We start from the raw sequence: 19,332 nt of genomic DNA, 5'->3' as shown, positions 1-19,332 counted from the left end.
TACAGCAATCTTTGGTTGCAGTACTTCTGAAAACAGTAGGTGGCAGCAAAGCCATATGCGTGGCAGGATTACATCAATTGACATCCACGAAGAAGAACGGTTTGTTTTCAACAATGGTTTTTACGAGGAAGAAACTGCAGGTTTGTTGTAATAATTATGTTCTGGTGTCTTTAGCTGTTGGTTGCATTATGTTCTTGATAGGAAATTTAAATAAGAGGCAAAGACGGTGAATTTAGAAAACTGAAACATCTGTCACTTCATCTCAATAGTAAGAATCCTAGCCATGTATACGACTAAACAACATTTTTTATGACTAACCCAAGATAGACCAGAGCCTGTCGTTTCCAATGGTAGCAAATTAATCATAGTGGGCAGAACAAGCAAGAAGGGGGCAGAGCCAAGAACGAGCTAGTATGCTAAATGTTGTCGCATATATTTGCATATTTCCGTTAGAGAACGCCTACTCTGAAGTGCGCGTGTGCAATAACTCAATTTGCCTTTGTTCTAAACAACGCCATTTGTTTTTAAGTAGGCAAAGGGCAAAGTCTACAAAAACTCCACTCTGTTAGAGATTATAGTTTTGGAAACAGAAAACTGTATTGAGATCAATTACATAATTGGCAGAATGTCGGTCAAAATCCGTTTTGCTCCATCTGCTGCCACTGCTGGCATTTGGGCTTCACTTTTATACATCCGGTGAAATATCTGTCTCATTGTTCTGTCTGTGACTCAACAACAGATGGAAGGGGTTTAGTTATCATAATATTTGACTAAAGTAAAAAAAAAAAAAAAATTGCTAGCTAGTAGTAGTGTAGTCATATTTTTTACCCGAGTTGGTGAAAACTGGGCTGAAAATCGCTCAGTTCGCATTTCGATAGTCTAGGTAGACGATAGTTCAGATCTAGCACCCATGCACTATCGGTCTCTCGACTCCGACTTTTGCTCGACTCTCAAAACACTGAAACAGATTGTATTTATTTTATTTAACCTTTATTTAACTCGGCAAGTCAGTTAAGAACAAATTATTATTTACAATGACAGCCTACCGTTAGATACGTACATACCGCTCCATTATTAGAGTCCTACTAGAAAGACAACGTTTGCGTTCTAGAGGACTGACATGAGTATGATGCTGATCAACTAAACCTATAAAAGGCTTATTTTGTTTGAAAATAGGTGATGTGTGCTGTGTTCAGATTTGACGGATCCCATGTGATGATGCGGCGCACTCTACAGATGTTTTAAACGTGTTTATTTTAACTATGCAAGTTATTATTTACAATGACGGCCAAACCCTGACAACGTTGCGCAGCTCTATGGGACTCCCAATCACGGTCGGTTGTGATACAGCCTGGATCCGAACCAGGGTGTCTGTAGCACTGAGATGCAGTGGATTAGACCGCTGCGCCACTCGAGAGCCTCACGCCTATTATTTGCCATGTTATAGTCCTATTTGGATGGGTATTACTAGAACCGTTGGTTTTGTCATCATTATCCAAACATGTGCTTTGTTCCAGTGGTCAATTCACACATGATTAGTTTCTCCAAACTGCTCCATGTAATTCTAATTTATTTATATATTTTTAGTTAAATTGGTTTATGATCGAAGCCTGGATGTTTTTATCGTGGTCGTGGATATAATTCAACGCCACGTCTAGACGATAATAGGCTACACTGATAACTCGTGCTCGGTTGCCAGATGTATGCCTATAGGTGTCCCCATAGTGTGTTATGTAGCACTATACAGGATCGCTCCAATAATGTTATCTTTCCACGCGGCAGGATACATTCCGTAGCTGCCGCCGCACTACTTCCACCTCTTCCCTTTATCGGCTCAATCCAGAGCGGATTCGCTTTCTAAAACCTCTGAGTGTATACACGCAAGTTTGAAGCAGCAAACTAACCTCTCCATCAGGGTGCTCTGTTGTCACCCCATTCGGTTTGGTTTGTGCCATCTCGTTTGGGGTTCTTGTTTTTATTACTTGTGACAATGTACCAACCTGGGCGATACTCTGGTCTACCAGTATTGCGGCGTTGAGGGTTTGTCTTAATTGTTTGTTACTTATCTGTACACCGGAACCCTCACGGTTTTAGCCTTCGGGTTCGGGGACCGCGTCTACCACGCCAGATCGGGAGACTGTATGTTTCACTACTGTGGGCTTGCAGTTCTCCCTGAGAGTGAGCTAGGTGTTGCGAGGCGCACCACCTTTCGTCAAAGATTTTTATAACTAAACCAAGATGGACCACAGCCTGTCGTTTCAAATGGCAACATATGAGCCACGGTGGGCAGATCCAAGCACGAGCTAGCGAAATCCTATTGGCACGTTCTACCCTAATTTGCATATATTCCCTTAGGGAACGACTATGAAGTGTGCGTGTGTAATAACTAATTTCGCCTTTACACTCCTGAACAACGCGATTTTTAGAAACTTTTGCAAAGGGTAAAGTGTACAAATCTTAGTCCACTCTGTTCATAACATTGTCTACTTTTGGGGACAGAAAACTGTATTGAGATCAAATGTTTCATCGATGAGAAATTTTGCAGAATGTTGGCCAAAATCCATATTCTCCCACTGCACGCCAATGGACTTCCTCTCACAACCATATCAAGCGGATGCTTCACATTTATACAATTCAATTGAAATCTCATTGTTCTGTGGTTTCATCTCTCACAGGGCGCAGCCATCTTGCCTAAACTCTTGTGTGTTCAACGGGGAACGAGCTATGCAAAGTAGCTAGTTTAACGAGAGGGGACCATTGCATGACAAAGCATATTCCCTTAAATCCTGCCAATTTGAACTCCCACGCATATAACGAGATAAGCTATAAACATGACGTGAGTTAGATTCGACCCACACGTATAAAGCAATAAATAAGTTATATACGTGTGTGAGGTAGAATGCCCTTCACCGTCAGGCAGTTAACACTTGGCTTAATAATACTGAACAAAAATATAAACGCGACATGTACAGTGTTGGTCCCATGTTTCATGTGCTGAAATAAAATATACCAGGAATTTTCCATATGCACAAAAAGCTAATTTCTCCCAAATGTTGTGTCCCTGTTAGTGAACATTTCTTCTGGGATCTTTTATATCAGCTCATAAAACATGGGACCAACACTTTACTTGTGTTTATATTTTTGTCCAATGTAGTTTCCCATGGAAACACATCTCAGCTCTATTACACTGAGGGGTTCAGTTTGTAGCTGTGTTTACTATAGTTCTGTTGCACTACTTTACAGTACATACAGTAACTATCCCTTAATTTGACACTGACAGCTCTATTACACTACTGTGTAGCTGGGTTTACTATAGTTTTTATGTTGCACTACTTACAGTAGGCTACATACAGTAACTATGCTAGTTTCCAGTGACTATCCTAGTTTCCCTTGGAAACTCATTTTTCAGCTATTACACTGCGGTCTTGCACAGTGTGTAGCTGAGGTTACTCGTTTTCTGTTGTACTTACAGTTAAGACAGTAACTATCCTAGTCTCCCCTTGAAACTCACATTACAGCTATATTACACTGCTTTTTTCACACAGTGCATAGCTGGTTTGGTGAATGATAGTTTCTGTTACTCTACTTTACAGTACATACAGTAACTATCCTAGCTAGTTTCACTTGGAAACTCAACTCAATTACACTGAGGGTTTCAGTATATATATGGGTTTCATATATTACACTGAGGGTTTCAGTATATAACTGGGTTTCAGTATATAGCTGCGTTTCCTATATTACACTGAGGGTTTCAGTATATAGCTAGGTTTCCTATATTACACTGAGGGTTTCAGTATATAACTGGGTTTCCTATATTACACTGATGGTTTCAGTATATAGATGGTTTTCCTATATTACACTGATGGTTTCAGTATATAACTGGGTTTCCTATATTACACTGATGGTTTCAGTATATAGATGGTTTTCCTATATTACACTGAGGGTTTCAGTATATAGCTGGGTTTCCTATATTACACTGATGGTTTCAGTATATAGCTGGGTTTCCTATATTACACTGAGGGTTAAGTATATAGCTGGGTTTCCTATAGTTCCTATCCTAGTTTCCCTTAGAAACTCCCATAACAGCTACATTACACTGCTGGTCTTACGCAGTGTGTAGCTGGGGTTGCCATATTCTATTGTTACACTGCAGGGGTAAACTCTACCCATCTCTTCTTCCCACAGAGAGAAACTACCATTTCCAGTATGGCTTTTTGCCTTGTGAAATGCGAGGTGTCCCTGCCCACAGGCAGCGGACTGCATCTAAGAAGGGTGGCACTCTGCAGTCATCCTGAGGTGCTTGCCGCTGGCATTTGCAGCTTCTCACAGGCCCAAAGGCCAAACTGAGAGAGGCAAGTGGAGTCCCCATGGGCACTGAATACAGTGATGGAAAGCTACGAACCCCAATTCCGATGCTGGCCACCGCTATTGTTCTGGCGCCTCAAATGTCTCAGGGTCTAGTGTTGACGCCCTGGTTGACTGATTGTTTCTGAATGAGTTCAGATGAAGGAGCATCAACCTACATCCTAACCCCTCATTCTGGCCAAGGGTTCTGTCTGACAGACACGTTAACCGGCCATTATAGTTGTCCACATACGCCCCTCTCGCTGTTGCGGATGAACTAGGGGCTTTCCCCAGTGTGTTGTGCCCGGCTAGGACAATGGACTCTTTTCACAGTCGCAGGCAATAAGAAAGCTTTATCAGTTTTTGTTTACTATGGTGAAAGTTCTGTGTTGGGGTCTATATGACTGGACTCTCACATTGGATGGTGGACACTGTTCCTGCAGCATTTCAGCTGGCCTTTGCCTTTTGCTGTGGTGGCACATTCTACTGGAGGAGTAACTGCCTGGACGATTGGATAGTCTGCCCCATCCAACGGACACAAGGACCCTCTTGAAGCACATTTGAGTTCTGGGAATTACCCTAAACAAGGAGAAGATTCACCTGACCCCCTCACGGAAGGTGATCTACCTCGGGATGTCCATAGACTCGACTCTCATGAGGGCACGTCTCCCTCTGGTGAGAGTAACAAAATCCTATCATACCTCAACCATTTCCAGGTTGGATGAGCCATGTCGGTGTTAGAGTGCCAACAGTTACTCGGCCTACTGACGGTGGCTTCACTGTTGGTTTTGCTGGGCATTCTCCACATTTAGGCCTAATTAAATTGAAACATTTGGTGATGTTCAACTTCAATTCACTGGCACTATGGAGAATAGCTTAACCATACTCATTGATATATATATATAATATATACGTTTGGTAAATTAACGAGGCATTGTGAGGTACAGATAACCAAGATTTAGCCTATGCGCACGGTTCTGACTGTCTGTCTGTCTGCCCCGATCCTCTCTGTCCGCCAGTGGCTCGCCAGCTCTTTCTCTTCACTATGAAAAACGCTAGTGTGTGTTTGGTCTCGGTCTGTTGCATGTAGAATAGCTCAGCCTACTCATTGATAGCCCCTACTTTAGTGAATTTACACAAGACATTGCCTACATGTTTTGATTACCGATGCACGGTTCTGACTCTCTGCCTGGTGGCCAACATGTCTAGTGCCTGGCTGGGCCCTTCCCATTTCTCTCTCTCTCTCTCCCTCGCTAGCTCACTCGTTATTTGTTGTGAAAGATGCGATAGTTTCTGTTCAAAAAGTAGACTGCGACAACTAGCTTCCTCCATTGGAAAAATAATGATTTTTAGGAGTTGAGGAGTCGATTCCAGCTGGAGTCAAAGCCTCACACCAGGAGTCTACGGGCAAGGAGTCGAGGAATCTATTATTTTGGAGTCGATTCCCCACCACTACCTAGGCTACCATTTCAGAGTGGAGCATGAAAATAGTATTTATTCTGTCAAACCATGCCCTGTGTGTTTTTGAACAAATATTATATTTCATATTAAGAAGTTGTGACCCCATGGAGTAGCTAGGGGTGTTGGGTTGACACTGACAGTCACAAAGTGTAGGGTCCTCAAATTCGAATCTGGACCTCAAAGCCAGTTCCACTGCTTCCCTCTAATCCGGACATCATAGGGTAAGATTTGAATACCCCTGGTCTAGAGGTTCAAGCCCTGTTCAACTCAAATCAATTTGTTTGTCACATGTGCCGAATACAACAGGTGTAGACCTAACAGTGAAACGCTTACTTACAAGCCCTTAACCAACAATGCAGTTCAAGAAATAGAGCTAAGACAATATTTACTAAATAAACTAAAGCGAGAATTTTTTTTCTAAAAGTAACACAATAAAATGACATAACACTAACGAGGCTATATACAGGGGGTACCGGTACCGAGTCAATATGGTTAGTCGAGGTAATTTGTAAAGTGACTAGCAGCGAGTAGCAGCAGTGTAAAAACAAAGGGGGGTCAATGTAAATAGTGGCCACCCTCTGTAGTGCCTTACGGTCAGATGTCGAGCAGTTGCCATACCAGGTGGTGATACAACCGCTCAGGATGCGTCTCGATGTTGCAGCTATAGAACTTTTTGAGGATCTTTTCAGTCTCCTGTGGGGGAAAAGGTGTTGTCATGCCCTCTTCACAACTGTCTTTGTGTGTTTGGACCATGATAGTTCGTTGGTGATGTGGAATCCAAGGAACTTGAAACTCTCGACACGCTCCACTTCAGCCACGTCGATGTTAATGGGGGCCTATTCTGCCTTCCTTTTCCTATAGTCCAAGATCAGCTCCTTTGTCTTGTTCACATTGAGGGATAGGTTGTTGTCCTGAGACCGAATGTGTTATTCAGGGACGCAAACACAAGCTGGAGTTTGAGATTGTGAAAACTAGTCAACATCCTCTCCTCTCAGGCTCTACATGCGCATGCCTGGGACTGATGCAGTTCATCTTACCAAATGACCTGCACATTGTGGAGCATGTCCAGCATGGACCCCTGTCCAAAGAACAACTACTCAGCAGATATGACGATGTATTCAACAGGCCCATTGAATCAGTGCCTGGGGAGGTACACTTTGAATTGGATGAGAGCGTCACTCCAGTCCAGTGTGCTCCTTGCAATGTGCCCATTGCAATGAAGTGGCTGTGAAGGCCCAGCTGGGCAAGTATGAGGCCGATGGCCACATGACATCTGTGACTGAACCAACTGACTGGATCAGCAATATGGTCATAGTGAAAAAAAACAGAGTAGCTGAGGGTCTGCATCGACCCAAATCATCTGAACCAAGTACTGAAACGATCCCACTACATAATGCCAACACTAGAGGATGTCCTCTACAAGCTTCCCAAGGCCAGGATTTTCACCTTGGTGGATGCCCGAGATGCATTCCTTCAATGCAAGCTGGACGAAGAAAGCAGCTTCATGACTACCTTCTGGACCCCATGGGGTCGGAAACGCTGGCTCAAGCTCCCGTTTGGTGTCTCAGTGGCGCCTGAGGTATACCAACGCAAGCAGCCCGAGTTACTGGCTGGGCTCAAGGGCATTGAACCCTTCGCCAATGATGTCCTGATTGTAGGCTGTGGTGACACAGACGAAGAAGCAGAACGCTCATGGCACTGATGGAGCGCTGCCGATCAGTTAAGCTTCGTCTTGGCCTGAAGAAGCTGCAGTTCAAGGTGAAAGACGTCCACTTCCATGGCCACATTCTCTCAGCCAAAGGTCTGAAGTCGGAACCAGACACGGTCACAACGATCCTCGACATGCCAAACCCGTCTGATGCAAAAGGAGTACAGCGTCTCATCGTCTTTGCAAACTATTTTGCAAAGTTCATGCCACACCTATCAGCAGTCTGTGAGCCTCTGCACCGGTTGCTGGACAAAGACACTCCATGGCACTGGCTACCCAAACACGAGGCCGCAGTGGAGATGAAATCTCTGGCTTCGTCCATGCCAGTGTTGTGCTACTACGACGTCACGAAGCCTGTCACAATCCAGAACGACTCCAGCCAAAGGGGACTTGGATGCTGCCTTATGCAGCCCATTGCGTTTGCTTCGAGAGCGCTCACCCCCACCGAACAAAACTATGCACAAATTGAGAAAGAGTGCCTCAGCATCGTCTTCTCCTGCCAGCGCTTACATCACTACTTATATGGTCGAGAGCTGGTCACCGCTGAAACTGACCACAAACCACCCATTGCCATATTCAGTAAACCTCTCCTCAACGCACCCTTGTGGCTTCAAAGCATGCTCCTGACTCTGCAAATCTACTGCCTGAAGGTCATCTACAAGCCAGGACCAGAGATATAAATCAGCGACACACTGAGCAGGGCAACAGCACAATGTACAGGCAGAGGCACTGCCTATCAGCGGCATGCCATCTGTTCGCTACAGCAGGAACAACAAGATGTTCAACAGATCAATCAGGCAGACTACTTAAACGTCACAGATCAATGCCTAGCCCAGATCAGGCAACACACTGACAAGGACGAACACTTACAGTCACTAAAGTCCATGGCTCTCGCAGGTTGGCCGTACCTGAAAGAGGAGACACCTTTCACAGTGAGAGAATACTGGACCTTTAGAGATGAGATCAGTGTGCAGAATTGTGTCTTGTTCAGAGGTCAGAAGGTCATTATTCCCAAATCACTACATCCAGAGATGCTTACACTCCAGTCACGTTGGAGGTGACGCATGCTACCGCCAGGCTCGTGAAACATTATACTGGCCAAACATGCAAGCAGAAATTAAAGACTTTGTCAGCAGCTGTACCACATGCAACTAGTACGCTCATGAACAGCAAAAATAAACCATGATGTCACACAAACTGCCCACAAGGGCCTGGCAAATCATCAGCATGGACTTATTCAGCCACAAATAAAAGGACTATCTTCTAATTGTTGATCACTACTCTGACTTTTGGGAAATTGAATTGCTCCCTGACTTGTCTGCAGACACGGTTATAAAGCACTCCAAGGCGTAGTTTGCAAGGCAAGGTCAGCCTGACAAGGTCATCACGGACAATGGCCCCCAATTCACTGCACAGTTCAAGCGTTTCGCCTCAGAATGGGAGTTTGATCACGTGACCTCCTCTCCAAGACACCCAAAAGCAAATGGCAAGGCAGAGTCAGCTGTCTAGATTGCAAAAATACTGTTAAGCAGGGCCTTACGTGACAGCAACGACCCACGGAAAGCGATCTTACAGTGGTGGAACACACCCACCGAATACATGGACAGCAGCCCAGCACAACGCCTTCTGTCCAGACGTCTGAAGACTACCATCCCCGTAGCTAACAAGCTACTTGAGCCCTGCATCATGGTTGGGGTCACGGACAAACTGCGTCACAGAAAGCAGCTCGTTAAGTGCTTCTACGACCGGACTGCTTGAGACCTACCAGAGCTGGAGGTGGGTGAAACGATAAGGATGAAACCGCTGCCGGGAGACCACACAGAACTTTGGAGGCTGGGCACGTGCCTACAGAGTTGCACCACGTTCTTACTTGGTGGATGTTGGTGGCTCCCTCTATCGCAATCGGGTGGATCTGCACGTGGCAGAGCAGACAAACCAGAACACACCATACACTCACCTAGATGAGCTGGATCACAGTCCAGGCCTAACGGTAAGGGGGCGCAGAATTGAGACATGAGCCAACTGAAGGTGAGGCTTCTACCCCACCAAGCTCTTCAGCTCATGGCCCTAATCCCACCCCTGTCAGAGCCAATACTTACTCACGGGTGGGTCGGCTGTGCAAGCCACCGGACAGGCTTACTCTGTAAGCAAAAGACTGTTAACTTGAAATTAAATTAAAAAATAGGAAGATGACAACTGAGGTAAAAAATTAAATGTCATGCTTTTTCAATTGTTATGACTTGACTGTTAAGAACTTAATGTTATGTCGTTATGTTTGCACTTTCTATTGAAAAGGATGATGTTACGGAGTCTAGTTGATAGATAATCGACTAGCCGGACTGTTCCCCGGACTCCACATGTAGGGATTTGTACAATGCTTCAACAAGGTTATTGAACTTGACAATGGTGTCTGTCTTTATTCCTTTATCCAACATATCATACTGAAACAATGTCTGGTGAGTATGCAGGCCATGGAAGAACTGTGACATTTTCATCTTCCAGGAATTGTGTACAGGTCCTTGTGACATGGGACCGTGCATTATCATGCTGAAACATGGGGTGATGGCGGTGGATGAATCCCACGACAATGGGCCTCAGGATCTCTTCATGGTATCTCTCTTTGCATTCAAATTACCATCGATAAAATACAATTGTGTTCGTTGTCCATAGCTTATGCCCATACCATAACCCCACCGCCACCATGGGGCACTCTGTTCATAACGTTGACATCAGCAAATCGCACGCCCATACGCCACCATACACGCTGTCTGCCATCTGCCCGGTACAATTGAAACTGTGATTAATCCGTGAAGAGCACACTTCTCCAGTGTGCCAGTGGCCATTGAAGGTGGGCATTTCAAATCAAATCAAATTTTATTAGTCACATGCTTAGCCCCTAACCAACAATGCAGTTAAAACAAAATACAGATAAGAATAACAAATAAAAGTAACAAGTAATTAAAGAGCAGCAGTGAAATAACAAAAGTGATACTATATACAGGGGGCTACCGGTACAGGGTCAATGTGCGGGGGCACCGGTTAGTTGAGGTAATATGTACATTTGTCCACTGAAGTCGGTTACGATGACGAACGGCAGTCAGGTAAAGACCCTGGTGAGGACGACGAGCATCAGATGAACTTCCCTGAGACGGTTTCTGACAGTTTGTGCAGAAATTCTTTGGTTATACAAACCCAGTTTCATCAGCTGTCCAGGTGGCTGGTATCAGACGATTCTGCAGGTGAAGAAGCCGGATGTGTAGGTTTTGGGCTAACCTGGTTACACGTAGTCTGCGGTTGTGCGGCCGGTTGAACAATGTTGGTAGAGAAATTAACATTAAATTCTCTGGCAACAGCTCTGGTGTACATTCCTGCAGTCAGCATGCCAATTGCACAATCCCTCAATCTGTGGGATTGTCTTGTGTGCACATTTTAGAATGGCCTTTTATTGTCCCCAGCACAAGGTGCACCTGTGTAATGATCATGCTGTTTAATCAACGTCTTGACGTGCCACACCTGGTGGATTATCTTGGCAAAGGAGAAATGCAGGGATGTAAACACATTTGTGCCCAACATTTTAGAGAAATAAGCTTTTTGTGCATATGGAACATTTCTGGGATATTTTATTTCAGCTCATGAAACATGGGACCAATGCTTTATATGTTGTGTTTATATTTTTGTTCAGTGTAGATCAGAATTGGTTTGCACTGGCTTTACAAATTTACAAACAGCCAGCAACCAGACAATCCTAATGGTTTGTCCGTGCCTTAAGGGATACTTCGGGTTTTTGGCAGAAACCCTTTATCTACTTTCCCAGAGTCAGATTAACTCGTGGATACCATTTTATGTCTCTGCGTGCAGTTTGAAATAAGTTTCTAGCTAGCACAATGACTGGAAGTCTATGGTAACTGCTAGTATCCAATTTGTAAGTCGCTCTGGATAAGAGCGTCTGCTAAATTACTTAAATGTAAAATGTAAATGATAATAGTAACATAGACTTTCAGTCATTGTGCTAACACTAGTTAGCATTGGCTCACGAAACTACCTCTAACTTCCTTCATACTGGACAGAGACAAAAAAATGGTATCCATGAGTTCATCTGACTTTGGGGAAGTAGATAAGGGGCCTCATTGCCAAAATCCCGAAGTAAAATAAAATAGAGCCTGCATATCACCTTTAAGTGAGTACATGGATTTATTTGACATTTCTCAATGTAACAACTGACCATATACCTATACTGCCTTTCATCTTTCTAAATCCACCCTTCCAGTGGGATCACGATTATCCAGATTTTCGACATCAAAACTATACAAACAACTACCTTTCGAGTTTTGAAAAACGCTAAAACAACTTTGAAGTATGATTAAAGGTAAGATTGGATTACCAAAGCGAATCACTATCCAGAGAATCAGAATGTAATTGAACATTTATTCAAATCTGATTGCTGAAATCTGATTAGAAAATATTTTAAAAACTGGACCCAGGAGATTGACGTGACATGACCAGGAAAATCCCTTGAGCCTAGTTCAGGAATATGTTTGAAGTCAGTTGTCATGTTCCAACTACTGGCCTTTGAACCCAACAAATACAGTTGAAGTTAGAAGTTTACATACACCTTAGCCAAATACATTTAAACTTAGTTTTAATCCTAGTAAAAATGCCCTGTCTTAGGTAAGTTAGGATTGTCACTTTATTTTAAGAATGTGAAATGTCAGAATAATAGTAGAGAGATTTATTTCAGCTTTTATTTCTTTCATCACATTCCCAGTGGGTCAGAAGTTTACATACACTCAATTAGTATTTGGTAGCATTGCCTTTAAATTGTTTAACTTGGGTCAAACGTTTCAGGTAGCCTTCCACAAGCTTCCCAGAATAAGTTGGGTGAATTTTGGCCCATTCCCCCTGACAGAGCTGGTGTAACTGAGTCAGGCTTGTAGGCCTCCTTGCTCAGACACACTTTTTCAGTTCTGCCCACACATTTTCTATGGGATTGAGGTCAGGGCTTTGTGATGGACATTCCAATACCTTGACTTTGTTGTCCTTAAGCCATTTTGCCACAACTTTGGAAGTATGCTTGGGGTCATTGTCCATTTGGAAGACCCATTTGCGACCAAGCTTTAACTTCCTGACTGATGTCTTGAGATGTTGCTTCAATATATCCACATAATTTTCTTTCCTCATGATGCCATCTATTTTGTGAAGTGCACCAGTCCCTCCTGCAGCAAAGCACCCCCACAACATGAAGCTGCCACCCCCGTGCTTCACGGTTGGGATGGTGTTCTTCGGCTTGCAAGCCTCCCTCTTTTTCCTCCAAACATAACAATGGTCATTATGGCCAAGCAGTTCTATTTTTGTTTCATCAGACCAGAGGACATTTCTCCAAAAGTACAATTTTTGTCCCCATGTGCAGTTGCAAACCAATGTCTGGCTTTTTTATGGCGGTTTTGGAGCAGTGGCTTCTTCCTTGCTGAGCGGCCTTTCAGGTTATGTCGATATAGGACTCGTTTTACTGTGGATATAGATACTTTTGTACCAGTTTCCTCCAGCATCTTCACAAGGTCCTTTGCTGTTGTTCTGGGATTGATTTGCACTTCTTGCACCAAAGTACGTTCATCTCAAGGAGACAGAACGCGTCTCCTTCCTGAGCGGTAAGACGGCTGCGTGGTCCCATGGTGTTTATACTTGCATACTATTGTTTGTACAGATGAACGTGGTACCTTCAGGTATTTGGAAATTGCTCCCAAGGATGAACCAGACTTGTGGAGGTCTACAATTTGTTTTCTGAGGTCTTGGCTGATTTCTTTTGATTTTCCCATGATGTCAAGCTAAGAGGCACTGAGTTTGAAGGTAGGCCTTGAAATACATCCACAGGTACACCTCCAATTGACTCAAATTATGTCAATTAGACTATCAGAAGCTTCTAAAGCCATGACATCATTTTCTGGAATTTTCCAAGCTGTTTAAAGGCACAGTCAACTTCTGACCCACTGGAACTGTGATACAGTGAATTATAAGTGAAATAATCTGTCTGTAAACAATTGTTGGCAAAATTACTTGTGTCATGCACAAAGTAGATGTCCTAATTGACTTGCCAAAACTATAGTTTGTTAACAAGAAATTTGTGGAGTGGTTGAAAAATTAGTTTAAATGACTCCAACCTAACATATAACCCAAACCGGCTGCGCGCATGCGCTATCGTGCATACATTTATTTTGTCCCCCTACACCAAACGCGATCACGACATGCAGGTTAAAATATCAAAACAAACTCTGAAGCAATGACATTAATTTGGGGACAGGTCGAAATGCATTAAACATGTATGGCAATTTAGCTAGTTAGCTTGCACTTGCTAGCTAATTTGTCCTATTTAGCTAGCTTGCTGTTGCTAGCTAATTTGTCCTGGGATATAAACATTGAGTTGTTACTTTACCTGAAATGCACAAGGTCCTCTACTCCGACAATTAATCCATACATAAAACGGCCAACCGAATCATTTCTGGTCATCTCTCCTACTTCCAGGCTTTTTCATTTTTGAAATTATATGGTTATTGGCATCTACACTTTCATAGTATTACCACACAACCAGCAACAATTAGTCTTTCAATCACCCACGTGGGTATAACCAATGAGGAGATGGCACGTGGGTACCTGCTTCTATAAACCAATGAGGAGATGGGAGAGGCAGGACTTGCAGTGCGATCCGCATCAGAAATAGAAAGGAGTTCTATTTTAGCCCTTGGCAATGCAGACGCTCGTTGGCGCGCGCGAGCAGTGTGGGTGCAATAATTGAATAACATGGATTTCTAAATGTATTTTGCAACGCTCGCGCATGCAACGTGTCCGGTCTGGTCAGCATGTAAGTGTATGTAAACTTCCGACTTCAACTGTATCTCAGTATTAAAAGTTGTCTGTTATTGTGTCTTAACCTTTTACACTTGTGGGAATTGGCCTATATGGATAGGGCTAAATGTAAATGTTTCATACAGAAGAAATATGCAAAGCATGGTAGCAATTGGAATGGAACAGTTTGGAGAATATGGGAAAGTTATTAGACCAAAGTTGAGGACACAACAGTTCCCCTGACACAAGACTGAACCCAAACATTACACTGTTGATTTTGTGCATTTGTCATTCACTGTACTTTTCGCCGCATTTGTTGATAACATAATCTGAAAATATTCTGGAGACATTCAGTAATATGATAAGAATATTTCTGGAAAATGTGTGGTAGGTGCAACATAAGACAAAACATTACAAGGATTTGAGTAAGAGGACCAAGTGGCCACACACCTCTCCAAAGTGTGCACAGTTCCCAAGTAATTTCAATGCACTTTTATGACTGGAAGAGTCTTTTTTTTCCCAATTGTGTGATGTTGTCTACCCAAAAATCGCTCATTATAAATCAAATCTGGGTCAGGTAGAAAGCTTGTTCTATTGCCTACATGTTATAAAGTTATAAAATATGATCTTACAGTGTTAGGCTTTCACAGGGCAATTCAGATAAATGTTGGTGCAGATAGAAAGGAGTCATGAGTGCGTTCAGGTGCGTGTTCTGAAGCCAATTTTCTTCACAATAGACAAACAGGCTCATTCTGTTCAGAACAACCCAGGGTATGATGCCATGTCATTCTTGTAACTGTACATCAAGCATAGTGATCATAAACATTGACACTATATATGACATGAGTTTTGTGATATGGAAATGCGAAGTGCACATTTGGACGTTTGGATGTTTGGTTTGCTTCTATCACATAAAATCGGTATTTTCTATAATATTGAACATCTCATCTTTCAAAATATAGACTCTTAATTTACAGCATTTCCCTCACTCCGATAACAAGAAATGTGCAAAAGTTGCCCAATTAGCAGGAGGGTTGGTGGCAACTTCTTGTCGTGTGCGGTGCTGAAGTTCAGAACGGCTGTCAGTCAAAACCCATACAGCGCTGTGAAACACAGAGCCTGAGCTCTGACGTCATGTCACGTCCTGACCAGCAGAGGGAGTAATTGTATTAGTTTTGGTCAGGACGTGGCAGAGGATTTGTGTTTTGTATGTAATTCTACATTCTGTCTATTTAGTTTTTCCATGTTTAGGTTTGGGTGTTGGACTCTCAATTGGAGGCAGGTGTTTCTAGTTGCCTCTGATTGAGAGTCCTATATATAGGTGTGTGTTTGGTTTGGGTTTTTGTGGGTAGTTGTATTTGCACTGCTGTTTGTTTAGCCTGCAAATCTGTTAGCTGTCGTTCTGTTTCTTGTTTTTTCCAGTTACTCACTTTAAATAATAATATTAAAGTATGAGTATTCAGGTACCCGCTGCGCCTTGGTCTCTCTCTCACGACACCCCTTACACGTCATTTATAGCATGTTACTGTACAACTACTGCGTTACATTTTCAACCCGTATACAGGTACGAGCGTAAAGGGTTACTAAATTACAGTGGGAGCACATCAAAGTTATGAACGGGTATTCATCATTTCTTTGTATTTGACCTTCTGTCATGTTCTATCTAAAACAGGACGTCATCAGAGGGCAAGGATATCATCAACCAGAGGATAGGGCAGCTCCTGGCTATTATCCTCAAGACTAATGTGTCTGCATGTAACTTTGTCCAGTCCTTTCTGGGATAGGAGATTTGGAGACAGGGCTGTTCTAAAAGCACGTTTAAAACCCACTACAGCCTGGGGTGACTAGTTCCATGTTGCCAGAACTGCAGCAGACTACTGTTTGCATCGGAGCCACAGCCATTCCCCCATGTCCAACTGCCACAGGCACATCGGCAACAGGGTACGTGTACACACACACACACACACACACTAAATGTTATGAGTGTAGTTGATGTGATGATGTGTGTGTTCCAGGGTGCGGAGAACAGAATGGAATCAGACAGAGGAAGGAGACGAGAAGTTTCCTCCACCACTGAACCATCAAACACAGACCAGACTCCAACCCCTGGCCCTGAGACCTCCAGTCCACAACCCCCTCAGCCAGACACAGACCAGACTCCAACCCCTGAGACCTCCAGTCCACAACCCCCTCAGCCAGACACAGACCCCACCCCCGGGACCTCCTCTGACCAACCGAAGCCATGAGTGTCTTTTAAACAACATAAAAGCTTGCCTGTATAATGCAAAAATTAGCTATATGAGGTCAGAATTACCCGAAATGTTCCTAAGCTCTCATGAAATGTATAAAAGCCACATTCTGTTTTAATTCTGTAAAAACCATGAAAGCCAAAAGCCGAAACGCATTGGTTCCATTGTCCTCATGCACCTCAGTTGATAAGAGAGGTAGCGGAAGATATCCCTTCCCTAATCCCTTATGTGTCCATTCAGCAGAAAAGTCCCTAAGACATACAGTACCAGTCAAATATTTGGACACCTACCCATTCAAGGGTTTTTCTTTATTTTTACTATTTTTTACATTGTAGAATAGATATAAAAAAAACTATGAAATAACACAAATAGAATCATGTTGTAACCAAAAAAACTGTTAAACAAATCAAAATATATTTTAGATTTTAGATTATTGAAAGTTGCCTGCCTTTGCCTTGATGACAGCTTTTCACACTCTTGGCATTCTCTCAACCAGCTTCATGAGGAATGCTTTTCCAACCGTCTTGAAGGAGTTCCCACATATTCTGAGCACTTGTTGGCCACTTTTCCTTCACTCTGTGGTCCAACTCATCCCAAACTATCTCAATTGGGTTGAGGTTGGGTGATTGTAGAGGCCAGGTCATCTGATGCAGCACCATCACACTCCTCCTTGGTCAAATAGCCCTTACACAGCCTGGAGGTGTGTTTTGGGTCATTGTCCTGTTGAAAAACAAGTGATAGTCCCACAAACCAGATGGGATGGTGTATCGCTGCAGAATGCTTTGGTAGCAATGCGGTCAAGGTTACTACATTATTCCATGTGTTATTTCATAGTTTTGATGTCTTTACTATTATTCTACAATGTAGAAAATAGTAAAAAATAAAGAAAAACCCTTGAATGAGTAGGTATCCAAACTTTTACATGGTACTGTATGATGTTATGCATCTGACCAACCACAACGTGCAAAGACAGAGGCTACTACAGAGGACAGACGTCAGTGTTTAGTAATCCTCTAGTCCTCCAGATGTCTTTGAACATCTGCTTATAAGCTAAAAAATATGTCTTGCTCTCCTCCTCATGTGCAGGGCCCAGAGTTGTTCCTGCTGATTAGTAGTGCCCAGAGTCTTTCCTTGACCACATGACTTGACCAGGAAAAACGTCTGCCCATGTCTCACTGTTCCCCCATGTCTCCTCAGGACTTTGCTGGTCCTTTGGAAAACACCAGCTGAAGAACCAAAGCCTCCAAAAGGAAAGACAATAAAGAAACTTGCTCAAACATCCCAAAAAAGAACAAACAATGAACCATCTCAGAAGCGCGAAACACAACAGGCAAAGAAATCACACTGTAGTTGCAAGCCCAAGAAGAGGAGGATAAACAAAGCTGCCAAAATACAGACACAAACAAAGAATTGGCTCAAATACCAGCCACAAACAAAGATTTTCCTCAAACGCCAGACACAAAAAATAAGTATCTCAAATGCCCCAAATAAGGGAAGTGGACATGGAGGCTACTGAAACATGGGACGCAGCGGACATTCTGACCTACCAGATTCTGTGACATCCTATGGATTCTCTCTCGCTTACTTACACACACACACACACACACACACCAGTGCGCAGTACACAAAGACTCCTGTTTCAATATTTTTTTTATCAGAAATTTTGCTGAAGAAATGGTTCCTCTTGATTTGTTGTTTTTCTTTTGTAAAGTTATGTTGGTGAAGAATGTTTCATAAAACAAAGTTAGATTTCAGAACCAAGAGTTGTCTACATTTGTTTTCTATTAAAAAAGTCTCTCAAACAGACATTGTTCTCTACTGGTTAAGACCATGGTCAGTTGTGGTACGTTGGTATCAGTTTTAAATGTATTCAAACGTATTTTCTTAGTTTGACTCCCTGGTAAATGCAACGACTTGGGACTGTTCAAAGTGCCTGCACTAATGCTGAACATGCAGAAAACCTGAACATTTTGATTATCAGGAGTTCACTTTACATTATTACATCCTGAGCATTGCCCTTGTCGTTTAATGAAGGGTCAATAATGTTAATCCAGCTGGAAAAACTAACATTTTGTTTAAAAACATTGTAAATATTTTTTTGTTGAATTATTTATTTTGTATAGTTTATCTCTGGATCAACACGTTTAGTGCTATCCAGGATCCTTGGGATGTCCCTACCAAAGATTATGGATATACTGACAAGATATACGTCTCTCTACCTTAACAATGTCGTTGTCCACAAAGCGGCACGGTGGGCTGTCTAGCTCCCGCCTTTATTTGGATTGGTGGAGACATCTCATTATTGTAATCTGTTTTTGAGTATTTGATGTGGGTTGATGACGTCAATCTCGGGTATTCAATGGCGGGTTACACTATGCTACTAGCCTTATAACATGAATATGCATAGCCATCTCCAATATAAAGTGTTTTTTCTAAAAGTTGCTGGGCTGTCACATGGCCTACTTATTTTTTTTCACCCTTATTTAACCAGGGAGGCAAGTTGAGAACAAGTTCTCATTTACAATTGTGACCTGGCCAAGATAAAGCAAAGCAGTTTGACACATACAACAACACAGAGTTACACATGGAGTAAAACAAACATACAGTCAATAATACAGTAGAAAAGATGTCTATATACAATGTGAGCAAATGAGGTGAGATAAGGGAGGTAAAGGCAAAAAAAGGCCATGGTGGCGAAGTACATGCAATATTGCAAGTAAAACACTGGAATGG

The 19,332-nt window shown here is 42.8% G+C and overlaps 1 long non-coding RNA gene across 1 annotated transcript; it reads left to right on the top strand.

Moving 5' to 3' along the window:
- Nucleotides 1–61: 61 nt before the first annotated feature.
- Nucleotides 62–18,610, top strand: LOC106574523 (uncharacterized). Its single transcript, XR_001321560.3, has 3 exons — nucleotides 62–140; nucleotides 16,023–16,291; nucleotides 16,366–18,610. It is a non-coding gene; the product is annotated as an uncharacterized LOC106574523 (long non-coding RNA).
- The last annotated feature ends 722 nt before the right edge of the window (nucleotides 18,611–19,332 follow it).

The sequence above is a fragment of the Salmo salar genome, chromosome 16, assembly GCF_965601325.2.
Source record: "Salmo salar chromosome 16, fSalSal1, whole genome shotgun sequence".
Lineage (NCBI taxonomy): Eukaryota > Metazoa > Chordata > Actinopteri > Salmoniformes > Salmonidae > Salmo > Salmo salar.
This window is presented reverse-complemented; position numbering and strand designations above follow the sequence as displayed.